General features: G+C 47.3%; 1 protein-coding gene across 7 annotated transcripts in view; it reads right to left on the bottom strand.

Annotated features, from left to right (window-relative positions):
- Positions 1 to 22136, bottom strand: part of SLC23A2 (solute carrier family 23 member 2) — a 149839-nt gene extending 127703 nt beyond the window's left edge. For 3 of the 7 annotated variants that reach the window (XM_023217916.2, XM_023217926.2, XM_023217927.2), the window contains exon 1: positions 22021 to 22136. The gene's annotated coding sequence lies outside the window, so the exon portion shown is untranslated. The remainder of the gene's footprint in view (positions 1 to 22020) is intronic. The other 4 variants (XM_023217923.2, XM_023217924.2, XM_023217917.2 and 1 more) reach the window with 3 other exon arrangements.
- Between the last annotated feature and the right edge of the window lie 374 nt (positions 22137 to 22510).

Genomic DNA, 22510 nt, shown 5'->3' with positions numbered 1-22510 from the left:
AGAAAAGCAAAATAAACATGGTGATTCCATTCTTCACTCAAATTTGCATAAAAAAGAAAAAATGGGCCGGGCGCGGTGGCTCAAGCCTGTAATCGCAGCACTTTGGGAGGCCGAGACGGGCGGATCACGAGGTCAGGAGATGGAGACCATCCTGGCTAACACGGTGAAACCCCGTCTCTACTAAAAATACAAAAAGCTAGCCGGGCGAGGTGGCGGGCGCCTGTAGTCCCAGCTACTCGGGAGGCTGAGGCAGGAGAATGGCGTAAACCCAGGAGGCAGAGCTTGCAGTGTGCTGAGATCCGGCCACTGCACTCCAGCCCGGTCGACAGAGCAAGACTCCGTCTCAAAAAAAAAAAAGAAAAGAAAAAAGAAAAAATGTTTTATTATGGCAATACTTCCCAGTGTGTTAACCTGAATGCAGGAGGTCTCTGGCATGTATGTTACGTATGTGTTAAAGTCTTAGAAATGCAAACGATATCCCTTCCAACAACTTAGTCTAAAGAAATAGTCAGGAAAATGCACACAGATTTAGGTACAATGCTTTTCACCACCGTATTATGTCCACCACAGCAGAAAATGGCTCATAAGCTAAATACCTAACAGAAGGATGGGATGTGTCAAATAAAACATGATGTATTCAGCACAAATGAGCTGTGAATAACCATGTTTTAAAGGACTATTTAGTTACATGTCTAAGATACATTGCTCAGTAAAAAACAGGCTTAAATACCCTCCGTATAATCTCTACTTTGAAAAAAATTGTTATATATATTGTATATCTGCACATTTTACTTTCTTTTTTTCTTTTCTTTTTTGAGATGGGGTCTTACTCTGTGGCCCAGGCTAGAGTGCAATGGCACAATCCTGGCTCACTGCAACGTCTGCCACCTGGTTCAAGTGATTCTCCTGTCTGAGTTTCCCAAACAGCTGGGATTACAGGTAGCTGCCACCACACCCAGCTAATTTTCGTATTTTTAGTAGAGATGGGGTTTCACCATGTTGGCCAGGCTGGTCTTGAACTCCCGACCTCAGGTGAACCGCCCACCTCAGCCTCCCAAAGTGCTGGGATTACAAGTGTGAGCCACTGCACCCAGCCACATTTTACTTTCAAATATAACCAGATAGCTGGGCGCGGTGGCTCAAGCCTGTAATCCCAGCACTTTGGGAGGCCGAGACGGGCGGATCATGAGGTCAGGAGATCGAGACCATCCTGGCTAACACGGTGAAACCCCGTCTCTACTAAAAATACAAAAAACTAGCCGGGCGAGGTGGCGGGCGCCTGTAGTCCCAGCTACTCCGGAGGCTGAGGCAGGAGAATGGCGTAAACCCGGGAGGCGGAGCTTGCAGTGAGCTGAGATCCGGCCACTGCACTCCAGCCCGGGAGACACAGCAAGACTCCGTCTCAAAAAAAAAAAAAAACAAAAACAAATATAACCAGATAAAAGAATATTCAATGAGTAAAATAAGCTACTTTATATATAAGCATTCCACCACAATCCTAATATTCCTTAATCTCTCTAAGACAGGACACCAGTCCAGATATTTTTCCACTAATTCTGACCTTAATTCTGACCAATAGCTTCATATACATCAACAGTAATTCTAACCAATAGATTTAGTGGTGTCTATATGACAATTCCTAAAATAGCTGTGAATTTCCCACATATTCTTCTCAATCCATTTCCTACTGCAAAAAGGCAGACACGAAAATTCCTGAGAAATGACAGATGATCTCCAAACATTCTGCTCTGTCTTTGCCCTCTACATAGACCAAGGACAACCCTACACACCCACAGGCAAGTCAACAGCATAATGATTCAATTTCTCAGGAGAACTGCATCACAGGTCGTATTACATTAAGAGAAAGTGCACAAACAGACCTAATACATTTGTCATCAAATTGACACATAAGGACCTGTAAGTTAGCAACATGCACATTTCCATCCCATTCAGTCGACTACGAAAAGGCTTTAAAAGCAGTATAAATATCTGAATTTTAGTTTATTTATAGCAATGGGTGCTCAGCTCTGGCTGTATCCTGGAATCACCGGGAAGTGCTCGGGCTGAATTTCTCATCAACTGCATCCCAGTCTCATGGATGTGTCCAGCATCCGTAGTTTTTTAAAGTTTTCCAGGTGACTGCAATTTGCTGTCAAGGTTGAGGACCACTGACATGAAGCATATTTTTCAAACAACAGATAATGAATGGTCCACGAGAGACAGTGAGTACTCAAATCAGTGGCTGGGGTTGGCAGTTTCTTTCCTTCTTTCCTTCCATGTCCTTCCATTTCCTTCTCCTTCCTTCCTTCCATTTCCTTCTCCTTCCTTCCTTCCATTTCCTTCTCCTTCCTTCCTTTTCTCTCTTTCTTTTTCTTTCAGATGGAATCTCGCTCTGTTGCCCAGGCTGGAGTGCAGTGGCGAGATCTCGGCTCACCGCAACCTCCACCTCCCGGGTTCAAGCGATTCTCCTGCCTCAGCCTCCCAAGTAGCTGGGACCAGAGGCGCATGCCACCATGCCCAGCTAATTTTTTGTATTTTTAGTGGAGACAGGGTTTCACCGTGATAGCCAGGATGGGCTCAATCTCCTGACCCCGTGATCCGCCCGCCTCAGCCTCCCAAAGTGCTGGGATTACAGGCATGAGCCACTGCACCCGGCCTCTTTCTTTTTTGAGACGCAGTCTTGCTCTGTCACCCAGGCTGGAGTGCAGTGGCATGACCTCAGCTCACTGCAGCCTCCACCTCCTGGGTTCAAGCCATTCTCTTGCCTCAGTCTCCTCAGTAGCTGGGATTACAGGCGTGCATCACCATGCCCAGCTAATTTTTGTATTTTTAGTAGAGACGGGGTTTCACCATGTTGGCCAGGCTGGTCTCCAACTCCTGACCTCATGATCTGCTCGCCTCGGCCTCCCAAAGTGCTGGGATTACGGGCATGAGCCACGGCGCCTGGCCGATGGCAATTTCTGAATTTGAAAAAATGGAATGAAGTAGACTAGACTAGGCTAGAAGAAATTATCATAATGTACTGCTCCTCATGCAGATAAATATTGTCTCAAGAAATTTTTCAGTTAAAAATATGTAATTCTTGGCAATACTACCCAAACTGATCTTCAGATTCAATGCAATCACTCTCAAAATCCCATCTGCCTTTTTGGCAAAAATTGACAAGCCGATCCTAAAATTCTTATGGAAATACACAGGACCCAGAATAGTCAAAACAATCTTGAGAAGCAACAAAATTGGAGGACTCCCACTACCCCATTTCAAAAGTAATATGAAGCTATACTAATTAAGACAGTGGGGTATAAGTACATACAAAGATACTAGGATAAGGGTAGCCATGTAGATTAACAGAATACAATTGAGAATCCACAAATAAACCTAAATGTGATTTTCAAAAAAGGGTATCAGGACAATGTAATGGGAGGTAGAGTCATCCTTTAAACAAATGGTGATGAGAAAACTGAAAGTCAAATGTGTCGCCGGGCACGGTGGCTCATGCCTGTAATCCCAATACTTTGGGAGGCTGAGGCAGGCAGATCACCTGAGGTCGAGAATTCGAGACCAGCCTGATCAGCATGGAGAAATCCCGTCTCTACTAAAAATACAAAATTATCCGGGCATGGTAGCACATACCTATAATCCCAGCTACTCGGGAGGCTGAGGAAGGAGAATTACTTGAACCCAGGAGGCAGAGGTTGTAGTGAGTCGAAATCACGCCACTGCACTCCAGCCTGGGCAGCAAGAGTGAAACTCTGTCTCAAAAAAAAAGAAAAAGTCCACATGTAAAAGAATGAAGGTGGACCCCTAACTCAAACATATACAAAAATTAACTTAAAATGGATCAGAGATCCAACTTTAAGAGCTAAACCTGTAAAATTCTTAGAAGAAAATGGAGAGGGGGTAAATCTTTGTGACCTTGGGTTACGCAGTGGTTTCTATGACACCAAAATCACAAGCAAGAAAAGAAAAACAGATACATAGAGACTTTAACAAAATTTAAAACTTTTGGGCCAGGCGCGGTGGCTCAAGCCTGTAATCCCAGCACTTTGGGAGGCCAAGACGGGTGGATCATGAGGTCAGGAGATCGAGACCATCCTGGCTAACACGGTGACACCCCGTCTCTACTAAAAATACAAAAAACTAGCCGGGCGAGGTGGCGGCGCCTGTAGTCCCAGCTACTCGGGAGGCTGAGGCAGGAGAATGGCGGGAACCTGGGAGGCGGAGCTTGCAGTGAGCCGAGATCACGCCACTCACTCCAGCCTGGGCCACAGAGCGAGACTCCGCCGAAAAAAAAAAAAAACTTTTTTAACTGCAAAAGAAACAAGCAAGGCCGGGTGCGGTGGCTCACGCCTGTAATCCCAGCACTCTGGGAAGCCAAGGTGGACAGATCACCTGAGGTCAGGAGTTCGAGACCAGCCTGACCAACAAGGAGAAACCCCATCTCTACTAAAAACACAAATTAGCCAGGCATGGTGGTGCATGCCTGTGATCCCAGCTATTCAAGAGACTAAGGCAGGAGAATCACTTGAACTCAGGAGGCGGAGAGTGCAGTGAGCCGAGATCGCGCCATTGCACTCTAGCCTGGGCAACAAGAGTGAAACTGCGTCTCAAAAAAAAAAAAAAAAAAAAAAAAAGACACAGCAAGGAAGTGAAAAAGAATCTTACAGAATGGGGAAAAAATATTTGCAAATTACATACCAGATAAAGGAGTCGTGCAGAATATATTAAGAACTCTTACAACTCAACAATATAAAGACAAGTAACCTAACTAAATGGGCGAAGAAAACTGGATGACCTGGTACATGCCTCTAGTCCAGCTACTCAGGAGCCTGAGGCAGGAGGATCTCTTGGAATCTGAGGCTGCAGTGAGCTATGATCACTCTTACTAACAAGCCACTGCACTTCAGACTAGGCAACATAGCAAAACCTGGCCTCAAACATAAACAAAAAGACAAAAAAACGAGCCAGGCCGGGCGCGGTGGCTCAAGCCTGTAATCCCAGCACTTTGGGGGGCCGAGACGGGCGGATCACGAGGTCAGGAGTTCGAGACCATCCTGGCTAACACGGTGAAACCCCGTCTCTACTAAAAAATACAAAAAGCTAGCCGGGCGAGGTGGCTGGTGCCTGTAGTCCCAGCTACTCGGGAGGCTGAGGCAGGAGAATGGCGTAAACCCGGGAGGCGGAGCTTGCAGTGAGCTGAGATCCGGCCACTGCACTCCAGCCCTGGCAACAGAGCGAGACTCCGTCTCAAAAAAAAAAAAAAAACCGAGCCAAGAATTTGAATAGACATCTCTGCAAAGGTAGCATATAAATGGCCAATAAACACATGAAAAGGTGTTCAACATCATTAGTCGCTAGGGAAATGCAAACCAAAACCACTGCACACCCATTAGGATGGCTATAATCAAAAAGAGCAGCAATAACAATTGTCAGCAAGGACACGGAGAAATTGGAACCCTCACATAATTCTGAAGAACCTACTTCGGAAAACCGTTTGGCAGCTCCTCAAAATGTTAAACATAGAATTACCATATGATCCAGTAATTCCACTTCTATGTATCTACCAAGAAAAGTAAAAAGATGATCACACAAAAACTTGTATTCACATGTTCATAACAGCATTATTTATAACAGCCAAATGTGAAAATAACCCAAATCTCCATCAACTAATTAATGGATAAACAAAATGTGGTATACATCCATACAATGGAACATTATTCAGCAATAAAGTGAAAGCACTGACACACACTGTAACATGGATAAACCTTGAAAACATTAAGCTAAGTGAAAAAGTCTATCACAAAAAAATACATTTTTTTTTTGAGACAGGGTCTCGCTCTGTTGCCCAGGCTGGAGTGCAGTAGCACAATCTCGCTCACTGCAACCTCCGCCACTCGGGTTCAAGAGATACCCCAACCTCAGTGTGCCTAGTAGCTGGGACTACAGGCACGCGCCACCATGCCCAGCTAATTTTTGTATTCTTAGTAGATACGGGGTTTCACCATGTTGGTCAGGCTGGACTTCAACTCCTGAGCTCAGGTGACCTGCCAGCCTTGGCTTCCCCAAGTGCTGGGATTACAGGCATGAGCCACCGTGCCTGGCCCAAACCACATATTGTATGATACCATTTATATGTCCAGAAGAGCACAGCTATAGAAACAGACTGTGGATTAGTGTCGCCAGGGGCTGGGTGAAAAGGGGAGAAGGGAGAGTAACCACAAATGACAGCCAGATGGTAGTGGTTATGAAACTTAGTGAACATGCTACCAACTACTGAAGCCTATCCTTTAAATAAGTGAATTTTATGTAAATTATCTCAATGAAGCTTTCTTATGTGTTATTCTGGATATAGGGAGTCCCTCTCCTGCCAGGCCCACAGAATCTCGTCTGGTTCCTTTTCCATAGGATAGTATGAATAATTAACCTTTCTACTTAAAGGCCCGTATCAATTTAGGACATCATAACCAAAATTTTTATCATGAAATCAGCATAGAAAATTTCAGACGACACGGCCTAAAAGGTTATCTGGCTGGATGCAGTGGCTCATGCCTATAATCCCAGCAGAGGCAGGGGCAGGGCAGGATGGTTTGAGCTCAGGAGTTCCAGACTAGCCAAGGCAACACAGAGAGACCCCTTTCGCCACAAAAAGAAAAAGCAAAGGTTATGTAGTGTGGTGTGAAACCTTTTTTTTTTTTGCCCAAGCTGGAGTGCAGCGGCTCACTGCAACCTACGCCTCCCGGGTTCAAGTGATTCTCATGCCTCAGCCTCCCGAGTAGCTGGAATTACAGGAGTGCACCACCATATCCAGCTAATATTTTGTATTTTTAGTAGAGACAAAGTTTCATCATGTTGCCCAGGTTGGTCTCGAACTCCTGGGCTCAGGCAATCGACCCACCTCAGCCTCCCAAAGCGTTAGGATTACAGGCGTGAGCCACCACGCCCGGCCATGAAACTTTTTCTTTTTTTGAGATGGAGTCTCCTCTGTTGCCCAGGCTGGAGTGCAGTGGTGCGATCTCAGCTCACTACAGCCTCCACCTCCTGGGTTCAAGCAATTCCGCCTCAGCCCCCTGAGCAGCTGGGATTACAGCTGCCTGCCACCATGTCTAACTAATGTTTGTATTTTTAGTAAAGACGGGGTTTTACCATTTTGGCCAAACTGCTCTCGAACTCCTGGACAGAGGGAGTCCCTCTCCTGCCATGCCCACAGAATCTCGTCTGGTTCAATCCACCTCAGCCTCCCAAAGTGCTGGGATTACAGGCATGAGTCACCGCGCCTGGCCTCGAAACTTTCGTCTGAGATACATACACACACACACATACACAGATGAATATAAATAGAGAGAAGTGGATCAGTCAAAACAAAAAGTCTGGAAAATACATTTTAGCCGTTGACAGTATTCAAGAAATAAAACAGTAAGTGTGAGATCTCAGAGTCAAAAAGAGAAATTGAAAAAAAAGCTGAAGTCACTTTAAAGCATCATTGTAAGCATGGAATTAAATACCAGAAAAAGTAAAGTTGACCCTGGTGTCTACTTTGGTAAGTCAAGTAATACGCTTCCCTCCTCCACCCACCTCTCAGGGCTCAGAGGAGCTTCCTACTCCCACTAAATTCAGGCCCCTTCTGGTGAAGTCTACTGCAGATCACGAGGGGAGCTCCACAGGGAAGGGTGCACCATCACTGGAAATGGGGACTGCAGGGCTGCAGGTGGGCAGCCTGGACATGCAGGCCCCAAACTCACACTAGGGGTCCAGAAGCAAGCGCAAAAAGAACTCAAACAGAAGCCAAGGGTCAACTGGAGGAAAGAAAGGAGAAGGAACAAAATCGATATTGCTTATTTATTCAGTTTATCTTTGAGTGGATGAAAGAATAAAGGAAGAGGAACAAGAACCCATCAAACTTCTCAGAGAGACAACATTTTCAAAGACCGCAGGTCAGGATCTCTGACACAGAAGATGCGAGCAGCTGCATAATCCAACAGCCTGGGCTAAAACAGAAGCCCTGGGGACAAACCTGAAGAAAGATCACTTGCGAAACTCCTCGCGTCAAGAAATCTGAGGTCATCTTCAAATCAGCAGGGAAACAAAAATTTAGAGAATTATCACTATCAGGGAGAGACTACCAAGAATATCTGTGAGGATTCCAGGGTCAATGTCAAGATGCTGAACTTTGTTCGCTAAAAAAAAAAAACACTACATGGCCGTGCGCGGTAGCTCACGCCTATAATCCCAGCACTTTGGGAGGCTGAGGCAGGCGGATCAGGAGGTCAGGAGATGGAGACCACCCTGGCTAACACAGTGAAACCCCGTCTCTACTAAAAATACAAAAACTTAGCCGAGCGAGGTGGCGGGCACCTGTAGTCCCAGCTACTCAGGAGGCTGAGGCAGGAGAATGGCGTGAACCCGGGAGGCGGAGCTTGCAGGGAGCCGAGATCTCACCACTGCACTCCAGCCTGGGCAACAGAGTGAGAGTCCATCTCAAAAAAAAACCAAAAAATACAAAAAACAAAACAAAACAAAAAAACACTATGCATGAGACTGTAATTAGGACAGTTCTTGAATACCACTAAAGACTATTTACAATATTGCATTTGAGTAAAAAGTGAAAATAAGAACTATGACAGTTAAACCTATTCTGCAAGTACTCTACAATGCATTAAAAAAAAAAAAAAACAGTTGGCCTTGCATGATGGCTGACGCCTGTAATCCCAGCACTTTGGGAGGGCAAGGCAGATGGATCACTTAAGGTCAGGAGTTCAAAACAAGCCTGGCCAACATGGCGAAACCCTGTCTCCACTAAAAATACAAAAATTAGCTGGGCGCCGTGGTGGGCGCCTGTAATCCCAGCTACTCAGGAGGCTGAGGCAGGAGAATCGCTTGAACCCCAGAGGCAGAGGTTGCAGTGAGCCAAGATCACACCATTGCACTTCAGCTTGGGCAACAAGAGCAAAATTCCATCTCAAAAACAAAAAACAACAAACAAAACAAAACAAAAAGTAGCTGGCTGTTCGTGGTGGCTCATGCCTGTAAATCCCAGCACTTTGGGAAACAGAGGGTGGCCAATCACCTGAGGTCAGGAGTTCGAGATCAGCCTGGCCAATATGGTGAAACCTTGTCTCTATTAAAAATAAAAAAATTAGCTGGACGTGGTGGCACATGTCTATAATCCCAGCACTTTGGGAGGCCAAAGTGTGCAGATCCACAAGGTCAGTTCAACACCAGCCTGGCCAATGTGGTGAAACCCATCTCTACTAAAAATATAAAAATTAGCTGGGCGTGGTGGCGGGTGCCTGTAGTCCCAGCTACTCAGGAGGCTGAGGCAGGAGAATCACTTGAATCTGGGATGCGGAGGTTGCAGTGAATGGAAATCATGCCACTGCACTCCAGCTTGGGCAACAGAGCGAGACTCCGTCTCAAAAAAAAAAAAAGAAAAGAAAAACAAATAGCAAACTATGGGAAGGGGGAAAAAAAGACAAAATGATCATTTGCAACCACAAGTTAAGTATTCCTTGTATAAAGTGCTTTGGACTACAAGTGTTTCAAATTTTGTATCTTTTCTGATTTTGGAATATTTGCATATATATATATATATACTGAGATATCTTGAGATTGGGACCCAAGTCTAAACACAAAATGCATTTATGTTTAATATACGCCTTATACACATAGCCTGAAGGTAATTCTACTCAATATTTTAAATAATTTTGTGTATAATGGCTACGTGCAATGGCTCACACCTGTAATCCTGGCACTTTGGAAGGCCAAAGCAGGAAGATTACTTGAGCCTAGGAGATTCAAGGCTGCAGTGAGCCATGATCTTGCTACTGCACTACAGCCTGAGTGACAGAGCAAGATCCATTAAAAAAAAAAAAAAAAAATTGCATATGAAATAAAGTTTTGACTGCAACCCATGACATGAGGTCAGGTATGGAATTTTCCACTTGTGGCATCCTGTCAATGCTCAAAAGTTTCCAATTTTAGACTTGGGGATTAGAAATGCTCAACGTGTATTATGATTGCCTATCTCAGAAACTCAAGAGAATCTACTGAAAAATAAGAACAACAGAGTTTGGTTAAGTAGTACAGCAAACACGGTGCTATTACATTTTCCTTACAGACACACCAAAGGACTCCACTTCCCAGCGCCCTTGCACCTAAAATACAGCCAACAGACCTCAGAAGAAATACTACTACTTCCAAGCTTGGCCCATGAAAAAAACTTCCACGCACAAAATTACATGGCAAACTTACAGGTCACATCTTCTTGCCAGTTGTGACAAAAATGGAACAAGCCTAGATCCCCAAGTCACCACTTAAAAAAAAACCATCTAAAAAAATGTGAGCAAGAAATAAATGTTTTCTTTGTCAGGCCACAGTTTTTGACTAGCATTACCTACCCTGACTAATACAGGTGGTCGGTTATAAAACATACAGACTGGCTAGGTGCAGTGGCTCACCCTGTAATCCCAGTGCTTTGGGAGGCCAAGGCAGAGGATCACTTGAGACTGGGAGCTGGAGACCAGCCTGGGCAACACAGCAAGATTCCATCTCTATCTCATTTTTTATTTAATTTTTTTTGAGACAGAGTCTCACTCAGTGGCCCGGGCTGAAATGCAGTGGCATGATCTCGACCCACTGCAACCTCCGTTTCCTGGGTTCAACTGATTCTCATGCCTCAGCCTCCTGAGTAGCAGGAACTAAAGGCATGCACCACCACACCCGACTAATTTTTGTATTTTTTTTTTTAGTAGACAGGGGGGTTTCACCATGTTGGCCAGGCTGGTCTTGAACTCCTGGCCTCAGGTGATCCGCCCACCTTGGCCTCCCAAAGTGCTGGGATTACAGGCGTGAGCCACTGCCCCTGGCCTCCATCTCTTATCTTATTAAAAAGAAGGCTGGAGCCGGGCGCGGTGGCTCAAGCCTGTAATCCCAGCACTTTGGGAGGCCGAGACGGGCGGATCACAAGGTCAGGAGATCAAGACCATCCTGGCTAACCCGGTGAAACCCCGTCTCTACTAAAAAATACAAAAAACTAGCCGGGCGAGGTGGCGGGCACCTATAGTCCCAGCTACTCGGGAGGCTGAGGCAGGAGAATGGCGTGAACCCGAAAGACGGAGCTTGCAGTGAGCTGAGATCCGGCCACTGCACTCCAGTTTGGGCGACAGAGCGAGACTCCGTCTCAAAAAAAAAAAAAAAAAAACAAGGCTGGGCACAGTGGCTCACGCCTGTAATTTCCAGCACTGTGGGAGGCCAAGGCAGGTGGATCACCAGAGGTCAAGAGTTCAAGCCCAAACTGACCAACATGGTGAAACCCTGTGTCTACTAAAAACACAAAATTGGCCAGGCGTGGTGGCACATGCCTATAATTCCACTTGGGAGGCTAAGCCAAGAGAATCACTTGAAACTGGGAGATGGAGGTTGCTGTGAGCCGAGATCAGACCACTGACTCCAGCCTGGGCAACAAGAGCAAAACTCTGTCTCAAAAAAAAAAAAAAAAAAAAAACCCCACAACATACAAACTGCAAGCAGTATACTTGCTTTATACCTGCTCTATACCAGTTAGTAATAGCGGTTGGGAAGGAGGCGTGAGGGGAGATAATCACATTCTAAATACCAAATATTTTCTTTGTTTTTGAGTAGGGTGTCTCCCTCTGTTGCCCCAGCTGGAGTGCTGTGGCACCTTGAACTCCTGCAGCCTTGAACTCCTGGGCTAGAGTTCTCTTCCCACATCAGCCTCCCTAGTTGGTGGGACCACAGGTATGCACACCACCACACTAGGCTACTTTAAAAATTTTTGCAGAGATGGGGTCTCACTATGACGTGCAAACTGGTCTTAACCTCCTGACCTCAAGCAATCTTCCCATGTCAGCTTCCCAAAGTACTGGAATTACAGGTATAAGCCACATGTCCAGTCCAGCAAATACTTTAAAATATAGAATAAGTAATCAGTCGGGCAGGGTGGCTCATACCTGCAATCCCAGCACTTTGGGAGGCCAAGGCAGGTGGATCACAAGGTCAGAAGTTCAAGACCAGCCTGACCAATATGGTGAAACCCCATCTCTACCAAAAATACAAAAATTAGCTGGGTATAGTGGTGCACACCTGTAATCCCAGCTACTCAGGAGGCTGAGGCAGGAGAATCGTTTGAACCCGAGAGGTGCAGGTTGCAGTGAGCTGAGATCATGCCACTGCACCCCAGCCTGGGCAACAGAGAGAGACTCCATCTCACAAAAAAAAAAAAAAAAAAAAGAATAAGTAATCTATAGACCATATATTAGGAAAAATCGAGAGACACTGACTTGCTCTGTTCACACACAGAATAAGTCAATATTATAAAGATGACAAGTCTCCCCAAATTAACTTATACATTTAATGAAATTTCCCATTAAAAGTATTTTGACAGCCTGGCCAACATGGTGAAACTCTGTCTCTACTAAGAATAGAAAAATTAGCTGGGCATGGTGGTACATGCCTGTAATCCCAGCTACTCGGGAGGCTGAGACAAGAGAATCGCTTGAAGCCGGGAGGCAGAGGTTGCAGCGAGCCAAGATCGCGCCACTGCACTCCAGCCTGGGCGACAGAGTGAGACTCCATCTCGAGGTGGGGAGAGTATTTTGAAACCCTAAATTGAAAAACAGTGGAGTAAAAACTGAGCATAGGCACTACGAGATAATAAAGCCTACTATAAAGTGATTCTAATGAGCAAACTAGTAAGATCATGGCAAAAGAACAGATAAACTGACTAAAACAACAGATCCAAGGATTCAACATATGATTAAGGTGTTATTTTTTAAGCTAATAAGGATGAATTAATAAATAGTACCTAAAAAATATAAACTAGAGGGGACAAATAATCCTCACTTCATACAATACTCCAAAACAAATATCACACTAATTATAGCCAACTTTTTTTTAAAGACCTAAGAGAAAATATGAGTGAATACCTATAAAACCTTGGGATAATGAAGCCATGGAAAATAAAAAAAGATTGACAGATTTTTTTTTTTTTTGGAGACGGAGTTGCGCTCTTGTTGCCCAGGCTAGAGTGCAATGAGACAATCTTGGCTCACCGCAACCTCCACCTCCCGGATTCAAGTGATTCTCCCCCCTCAGCCTCCCAAGTAGCTGGGATTACAGGCATGCGCTACCATGCCTGGCTAATTTTCTATTTTTAGTAGAGATGGGGTTTCTCCGTGTTGGTCAGTCTGGTCTCAAACTCCCAACCTTAGGTGATCCGCCGGCCTCAGCCTCCCAAAGTGCTGGGATTACAGGCGTGAGCCACCACACACGGCCGACAGACTTAAATTCAAGGCATAGAAAAAAATATTTGCCAAGTAGAACAAAAAAATGCAAATCTTAACACAGGTTGACTATTCCTAATTCAAAAGTCCAAAATTTGAAAGGCTCCAAAATTCAGTACTTTCTGAGTGCCAACAAGACACTCAAAAGAAAATGCTCACTGAAGCATTCTGAATTTCAGATTAACAAATCAGGAATGCTCAACTGGTAAGTATAATGCAAATATGCCAAAATAAAAAAAAATGTAAAAACCCCAAATCCAAAACACTTTCTAGTCATAAGCACTTCAGAGAAGGGATACCCAACCTGTACATGTTTCTCAAGCAGGTAAAGATCAAAAACAACATAAATAGTAGCATCAACTTTACTCAAAGAATATGGAAGAAAAATGTTTTATATTAAAACAAGCACCGATGTTTCTGAAACAGAATGAGAAATTCACATTAATTTTAGATAAAACAGAAAAGACTTAAAAGAAGTGTCATGCTTGTTATATTCCAGACACTTTTAAATATGCATACATTCCCCCATATCATGCATCTGCGGAAAATTTGTGAAGCAATGTCTATAAATACAAATATCAAAGAAGCTCTTGATAACAAATATATGAACTTGGGCTAGGCACAGTAGCTCACGGCTGTAACCCCAGAACTCTAGGAGGCTTGAACTCAAGAGTTGGAGACCATCCTGGGCAACACAGGAGACCCCCATCTCTAAAAACATGGTAAAACCCTGTCTCTAGAAAAAAATACAACAATTAGTTGGGTGTAGTGGTGCATGAAGCCCAGGGGGCAGAAGCTGCCAGTGAGCCGAGATCTCACCACTGCACTCCAGCCTGGGTGACAGAGTGCGACCCTGTCTCAAAAAATATATAGATACAGATAAACGAATTCCAAAGAAAATTCTCAGCACTGATCACATATACCTTACTGTGAAATTGGCTGTGTTGCAATTAAACCTTATTTACAAAACCAGATGCTGGTGATTCCTCCACCAGCAGCATCCCTGTCACCTGAGAACTTGTGAGAAATGCACATTTTCGGGGCCCACCCTAGATCTTCAGAATGAGATCCATGTTTGGCGAGGAAGGTGTTGTAGTTAGCCCCCAGCTAGGTGATTTGCCTTTGGAGACAGCAAATGATTTTAGCTAGCCCTGGAGAACAGTCAATAAAGCCAAACCAAATTTGAGGCTGAAATCCCATCTAAAGGAGAATGTATAAGAAATTGTGTTGGCCAGGTACCGTGGCTCACGCCTGTAATCTCAGCACTTTGGGAGGCTGAGGCGGGTGGATCACAAGGTCAGGAGTTCGAGACCAGCCTGGACAATATGGTGAAACCCCATCTCTACCAAAAATATGAAAATTAGTCAGGCATACCTACTCAGGAGGCTGAGGCAGAAGAACTGCTTGAACCCGCGAGGCGGAGGTTGCGGTGAGCCGAGATCTCACCGCTGCACTCCAGCCAGGGCAACAGAGTGAGGCTCTGTCTCAAAACAAAAAATACAAAAATTAGCCGGGTGTGGTTGCAGGTGACTGTAATCCCAACTACTTGGGAGGCTGAGGCAGGAAAATCACTTGAACCCAGGAGGTGGAGCCTGCAGTGAGCCCAGATCACACCACTGCACTCCAGCCTGGGCAACAAGAGCAAAACTCCGTCTCAGAAAAAAAAAAAAAAAGAAATTGTGTTTCCTCCATGAAGACCAAGGACATAGCAGTGCTTTCGGTCTGAAGCAGGGTGGAGAAGACCCTCAGTTACAAAGCCAAGAACTCGGAGATGAAATGATGGTCCAGAATGAAAAAGCTTACTCAAATTTAATTAAATGGAGCTGGGGGTATGTATATAACATTCACTTGAACAAAGCAAAGCCAGTGGTGGGGGAAAAATGTGTGAGCGTTGAGGTGGTGGGTAGAAGATTCCTACAGGAACAAACAGGGGAATTGACAGAAGGAATCCAAGTTAGGGTGCATAAAGGCAAACACTGTAGCCAGGAATGAACCACAGGCAAACAAGGCAGGAGCCCACAGGCAAACAAGGCAGGAGCGAGAGAGAGGAGATGATCCTGTTTCAACTCAGCCTCAGCCTCCTCCCAGTGCACCCTTTACTCCACCCCAAAATTTTCTAAAATGCACATCTGAACAAGTAACTCCCCTTCTGGGAATCTCCCCGTGGCTTTCCAGACAAGGATTCAAGCCCCGTAATATAGTGTCAAAGGACCTCTCCACCTGACCCCCATCACATCCTTCCAATTGTCCTAACTCAGTTACCCTCTCCCAGTCACATGCCTCTCCCGTTCCACCCTTCGCTCACACCGATCCTTCAATCTGGAATGTCATTCCCACCATCTCTAGCCTAACCCTACTTTCTATCCCAAGTCCCCAAAAGTCATCCTAGAACACAGAAGCATAGCATGATTTGAGTCTAACTTCGAGCTTGGCAACTGACCGGCCTAGGGTCAAATCCTGACTCTACTTGGCTGCGCTAAGACCCTAGGCAAGGAGCTGCCCTCCTGCCACACCTCCGCATCCTCAGCTGAAGGATGAAAAGCGATAACACCCATCCCACAGGGCTGCAGAGACTGATCGACGTGAGAGAACACAGGAGTGCTGGGCAGAGCTCCCTGGCACTCAACTGACACTGGCTTCTCTGCCCTCTTCTACACTAACAGGAACTTAGAAATCCTGAGTTTCAGACGAGAGCTGGGAATAGTGTTCTACAGTAGTTTAATGGAACAGAATTCAAGACTCAGGAATTAACTTACAGAAGGTACCCAAGCCTTCATCAATAAATGAAGGACCAGAAGCCACTTTGCCTGCCTGTTGCTAGGACTAGCAATAATAACTTCAAGTGCCCAATACATAATCGATACCTATGGGCACTATCACTGTTTCCTTGGTCCTATCACATGGGGCTCTCTTGTCTTTCTAGGTTCCCTTCTATTGCTTGGAGAAGGTCCAACAGAGAAGTGCCCCTTATCAAACTGCACTTCCATTCAACTTAGAAGATGGAAGGATTCAACTCTGTAAGAGTTACACACAGACATGGATGACCTCCACCAGGTGCTCAGTGAGATGATGCCTTTGAGAAGGAAGCCTGAGCCATCAGCCGCTTTGGGCAAAACTCATGAGTGGGCAAAACTCATGAGTGGGCCAGGCGCGGTGGCTCATGCCTGTAATCCCAGCACTTTGGGAGGTCGAGGTGGGCGGATCGCGAGGTCAGGAGTTCAAGACCAGCTGGCCAACATGGTGAAATTCCATCTCTACTAAAAATACAAAAATTAGCCGGGTGTGGTGGTATGCACCCGTAAATCCCAGCTACTTGGGAGGCTGAGGCAGGAGAATCGCTTGAATCCGTGAGGCGGAGGTTGCGGTGAGCCAAGATGGCGCCACTGCACTCCAGCCTGGGCAACAGAGCAAGATTCTCTCTCCAAAAAAAAAAAAAAAAACTCACGAGTGAAGATTTTTCCTGATCACTCACCAGACAAAACCACTCTCCTTTAAGGATGGAATTTCCATAGAGGGCCTTAGAGACGCCTAGATCTGAGGTCACGGACTTAGCTGAGGTCACCTGAGGTCAAAGTTGAAAACTGGGACAGCCGGGCGCGGTGGCTCAAGCCTGTAATCCCAGCACTTTCGGAGGCCAAGACGGGCGGATCACGAGGTCAGGAGATCGAGACCATCCTGGCTAACACGGTGAAACCCCGTCTCTACTAAAAATACAAAAAACTAGCCGGGCGAGGTGGCGGGCGCCTGTAGTCCCAGCTACTCCGGAGGCTGAGACAGGAGAATGGCGTAAACCCGGGAGGCGGAGCTTGCAGTGAGCTGAGATCTGGCCACTGCACTCCAGCTCGGGCGACAGAGCAAGACTCCGTCTCAAAAAAAAAAAAAAAAGAAAACTGGGACAAAGGACAATGAGAAGCTTCCAAGATTTAGATTTCCATTGAAGATGACCTCCCCTAAAAATCTCCACCCTTGCTTTTCTGCTGCATGTGGGTATGTTGGGTTGGCATTACAATTTAACATGGCCTAAACTGGCTCCTCCAGCATCTCAGTTAATGGCCACTTTCTTTCTAGGTACTAAGACCAGAACCTCGGAGTCCTCCTCAATTTTCTTTCTGGTTCATTAGCAAATCTCAACCTCACCCTGAAATCCCACTAATCTCCCCTCAGCCCTGCACTGGCCATCTGGCTGGTCTCCTTGCTGTCCTGCCTTCCATCTCTCTCACACAGCAATGCCTAGAGTGTGCTTGCTAAAAGCGAGATCAGTCCACCTCCCTTCTTTACTCCAAAACCCTCCAGTGGCTCCTACCACCCTCATGGTAAAATCTGCAGGGCTTACAGTGGTCTACATGGCCTTATGTGATCTGACCCCCATGGTTTCTCTGACCTCCAGACCAAATTCTCCCCTCCTCCTGCCTCAGGGCCTTTGCATCTGCTGTTTCCTCCCCTCAGAATGATCTTTCTCCCAGATCTCCACATGCCTCACTCCCTTCACATCTTTAGTCAAAGATGACTCAAGCCCTCTGCTATGAACTCAACTGTATCCCCCCCCACCACTGAGAGAATTCATTATGTTGAAGCCCCACCCCCACAATGTGTCTGTATTTAGAGACAGAAGCTTTAGGAGGTAACTGAGTTTAAATGAGTTCTTAAGGATGGGGCCCTGATCCAATAGGAAAACTTTATTTTTTTAAACAAAGTCTAGCTTTGTCACCCAGGCTGGAGTGCAGTGGCGCAATCATGGCTCACTGCAGCCTCAACCTCCTGGGCTCAAGCAATCCTCCCACCTCAGCCTCCTGAGTAGTTGGGACTACAGGCGCACACCACCACGTCCAGCGAATTTTTTTTTTTTGTAGAGACAGAGTCTCACTATGTTGCCTAGACTGGTCTCAAGTGATCCTCCTGCCTCAGCCTCCCGAAGTGCTGGGATTATAGGTGTGATCAACAGTGCTTGAACAGAAAGAGATAAATGGCACCAAGAAAAGGCCATAAGAGGACTCATCAAGAAGATGGCCACCTACAAGCCAGGAAGAAAGCCCTTACCAGAAACTAAATAGGCCAGAACCTTGACCTTGACTTCCCAGACTCCAGAATTGTAAGAAACAAATTTCCGTTGTTTAAGCCACCCACACTGTGCTATTTTTGTTATGGCAGTGTTAGCAGACTAATATACCTTCCTCCCTGTCTACCCTTCCCAAAATATCAACTCCCATCCCCACACTTAATCCCCCAAGCCTTGCCAGATTCCTCTTCACAGCACCAGCTCTCATTGTCCAGCCCCCTACAGTGTGGGCTCCATGTGGGCTGGGAATCTCCCTGCAGCATCCCAAGCACCAAGAATATTACCCAGCACAGATTAGGAACTTAAACAATGTAATACATGTATGAAAGGCCTATGAAAGGTGAAGCTGAAAGCAGACCTCAATTACAGGAGAGCCAAGAACCTAGAACCTGTGACAAAATAACAGGTTCAAAATAGCAAAGCCAGAGAGAAAATGAGAAGAACGGCATAGGCTACAACGCACAGCTTAACCTGGAGGAGGATGGTTCCCTACCGAAAGAATAAAAGGAAGCCCAGAGAACAACTGGAGGAACAGCAGGGCATGAAAATGAATTAAGAGGTTACTGAGCGCTCAGAAGCAACAGACTGGTGTGTGAGAGTTTTATGGGCAAGGCCAGGAAACACGTCAGGAAGGACTCATAAGATGTTTAAATTTAAAAAGCCTAAGAGGATTAAATATAAATACGTTTTTAAAAAGCTTCAATTTACATGTACAAAGCACCATATAATTTCAAATTATTACTGTTGACCTTTTTTTTTTTTTTAGGAGACAGTCTCACTCTGTCGCTTGGGCTGGAGTGCAGTGGCACGATCTCGACTAACTGCAAACTCTACCTCCCAGGTTCAAGCGATTCTCCTGCCTCAGCCTCCTGTACAGCAGGAATTACAGGCATGCACCACCGTGCCTGGCTAATTTTTGTATTTTTAGTAGAGACGAGGTTTCACCATGGTGGCCAGGCTGGTCTTGAACTCCTGAGCTCAAGTAATCTGCCCGCCTCAGTCTCCCAAAGTGCTGGGATTCCAGGCACGAGCCTCCAGGCATGAGCCACAACACCCAGCCCCGGCCTACTGCTTTTAATTACCTTAACCAGGTAATTAAGTGGGAAAATTCCTCAAGCTACCAGTGGTACCAGAAAATAGGTCTCCAAACAGATCCCTGGTTTGTCTTTAGAGACACTGAAGAGCCGGGCGCGGTGGCTCAAGCCTGTAATCCCAGCACTTTGGGAGGCCGAGACGGGCGGATCACGAGGTCAGGAGATCGAGACCATCCTGGCTAACACGGTGAAACCCCATCTCTACTAAAAATACAAAAACTGGCCGGGCGAGGTGGTGGGCGCCTGTAGTCCCAGCTACTCGGGAGGCTGAGGCAGGAGAATGGCGTGAACCCGGGAGGCGGAGCTTGCAGTGAGCTGAGATCCGGCCACCGCACTCCAGCCCCAGCAACAGAGCAAGACTCCGTCTCAAAAAAAAAAAAAAAAAAGAGACACTGAAGAGGACAACAGTAGCCAATTAGGGATATCAGACACCCCACAAACTAGACCTTAGGCTCTGTGAGGGCAAAAGACACAGTTTATTCAACAACGATTCGTTCAACAGCACCTGGTCACCAAGTGGATGGAGAGATGGGCAGATACAGACGGACAGACTACTCAATGGGTGGCTACATGTGCTTGCCTGCCCCTGGGACACATGACTCATTTCTGCAATGCTACATAGACTAGAGTTTGCTCCATAAATGAGATAGATAGTATGGCATGAAACCTAGCGAAACCATCTACATTTTTCTAGCCAGGTACTGGTTTTTTTTAAGCTGGCCACCACACTCAGCTATTTTTTTTTTTTTAATATAGAAACAGGAGTCTTGCTATGTTGCCTAGGCTGGTCTTGAACTCCTGGCCTCAAACAATCCTCCCACCTCAGCCTCCCAAAGTGCTGGGATTACAGGTGTGAACCACAACACCCGGCCCAGGTACTTTAATAGGCATTTTTTAAACATGTCAACAGATGTTTAAACGTAATTGACTTAATTGACCATACCACAGTCAGAGAATACAACTGTCAGGCAACCGTCTAAAAAACTGTCAATATAAAAAGTTCCTGAAATCCCTATTTTCTTAAAAAAATCACCCTCCACTCTAAGCAAACAAACCAAAAGAGAAATGCCTTGGTATTAAAAGAAAGAAGCTGGTTGCCATTTTGGCAAAGGAAATAGCCTAGAAAGCAGATAGCTCATGCCTAGCATGTCACATGGAACAGGCTGGACACACCCGCTGCCTCCCTTTAACTAGCAGGTGTGCCATGAGAGCTTACACTGGGCACACCCCCCGGTGCCCAAAAGCTATTAAATTGGGGAATGAAAGAAAAGAGAACAGTAGTAATACATTCATAAGTGACTCTGATAGAGCCAACCATAACCCAGCACAGAATTCTGATTTTTTTAGCTGAAAGGGTCCTTTATAAATCTCATCAGGTTCAAACACCTTCAGGGGAGGCAGGCAACGTGACCTGCATCGGTTAAAAGGCAGGTGTAGACAACCAGAAATGGTGAGGCCCAAACCCAACAGCATTCAAATACAAAAACATAAAATAAAAATGTTCCAGCCACCCCGATTCCAGCCTTTTGCTTCAGAGAGGAGGAAGCCGGCTGAGGGAGGTCACATGGCCAATTAGTGACAGCTCAAACCAGACTGCCTCCGGACTCCCGGTCCCATGTCCTCGCACATCCCGGGGCCTTCTCTGCGCGCAGATGACCCAATTGTCAGCAGGGACTGCATCTTCCCCCGCCCGTCTCCCAGCTCTGCAAGAATAGAAGTAGCACCTACTACAAACGCTGCAGACCCAGAAAGCCCTTATGGGTGACTTTCTTCCACCTGCAGTTGCCCTCATTTACCCTTTGCCCTGACAATCGATAATTTCCCATCAGTCACGCTTAAACCCCCAGCCTGCAGGCCGACATCCTATCAGCCACCCATCCAAGGGGGGCCATCTAGACCAGACGAAGGAGAAAATCCTGCGCCTTAAAGTAGTCACACTCGAAATGTCATTTTCCCCCCCCGAAAGGTGGCAAGGAGGCGGACTCGCGACCCCCGGGGAACAGGCCAGAAAGACCCCGAGGTCGGAGGAGCTGCTTCTAAAATTACTTCGCGCAGTCTTTGTAGAAGGGAAGAAAGCAAGAATGTAAAAGGCACCCTCTTGCCGCCCCTCCTGATGCCCCTGAATTCCAGGGGGCGAGACGATACCCGTGCGCACCACTGGGGAGGGGCGAGGGAAGCGACCCCAGGACGCGCGGACGCAGAGCCCGGGAAGAGGCGGCGGCAGCCAGTGGGGTTCTGGGGGCGTCCCATTTGCCTCCCTGCTGCGCGGCCTGAGGGCCCGAGCGCGCTGTGGCTCCCGCGGCAGGCAGGGGTGGGTACCCCGGGGAACCGGCCCGGCCGGCGGAGCGGCAGGAACTGAGGGCCGCCGGGCATCCTGGGCCCCGGGTCCAGGCTGGCCGGCGGGCGCGGGGTCCCGGGAGACGGGTCGGGGTGGGGGCGCGCAGGCCGCGCCGCGGGGCCGGTGGGTGACAGCGCGCGGGGGCCGGCCTCGTGGGCGCGGCGGGCACCTCGCGGCCCGGCCGGCAGGTGCGGCCCGCGGGCCGGGCAAGGGGCGCAGCGGCCCGGCTCTCACCTGGCTGCCGCTCGCGTGGTTCCCGTCCTGCCGCCGCGCCTCGGCGCCGCAGTGCCCGCTGCCGCCGCCGCCTCCGGTCCCCGCGACAGCCGCCTGCAAAATGGCGCCGTGGAGGGGCGGGTCGGGGGCGGGGAGCAGCGGAGCCGCCCGCCCCCGCGCCGGTCTGGGGCCCACCTCCCTCCCCGCCCCCGACCCCTAGCCTCGGGCCTCCCCCCGGGGAGGGGCTGCCCACTGGCACCCGGCAGCGCTCCCGGAACATCTCGCGCCTCGCACCCCGCCGTCCCCTTCCCGTTCCTTTCATTTCCCTCCCCTGCGCAGAAACAACGCCCCCCTTCGCGACCCTTCCCATCAGTCACACCTGCTCCGGGGGGACCCACGTGGCAAGCAGAGCGCTGGCCCCTGAGTGTCCTGGTCCAGGTCCTCCCTTTTTACACTGCCTGTCACCGAGCCCTATCATTGCTCGAGCATGATAATCAGGCAGTTTGTGGTG

Source organism: Piliocolobus tephrosceles, chromosome 20, assembly GCF_002776525.5.
Source record: "Piliocolobus tephrosceles isolate RC106 chromosome 20, ASM277652v3, whole genome shotgun sequence".
In the NCBI taxonomy this organism is placed as follows: Eukaryota; Metazoa; Chordata; class Mammalia; order Primates; family Cercopithecidae; genus Piliocolobus; species Piliocolobus tephrosceles.
The sequence above is the reverse complement of the archived record's forward strand: the minus strand, read 5'-3'. Positions and strand labels throughout refer to the sequence as shown.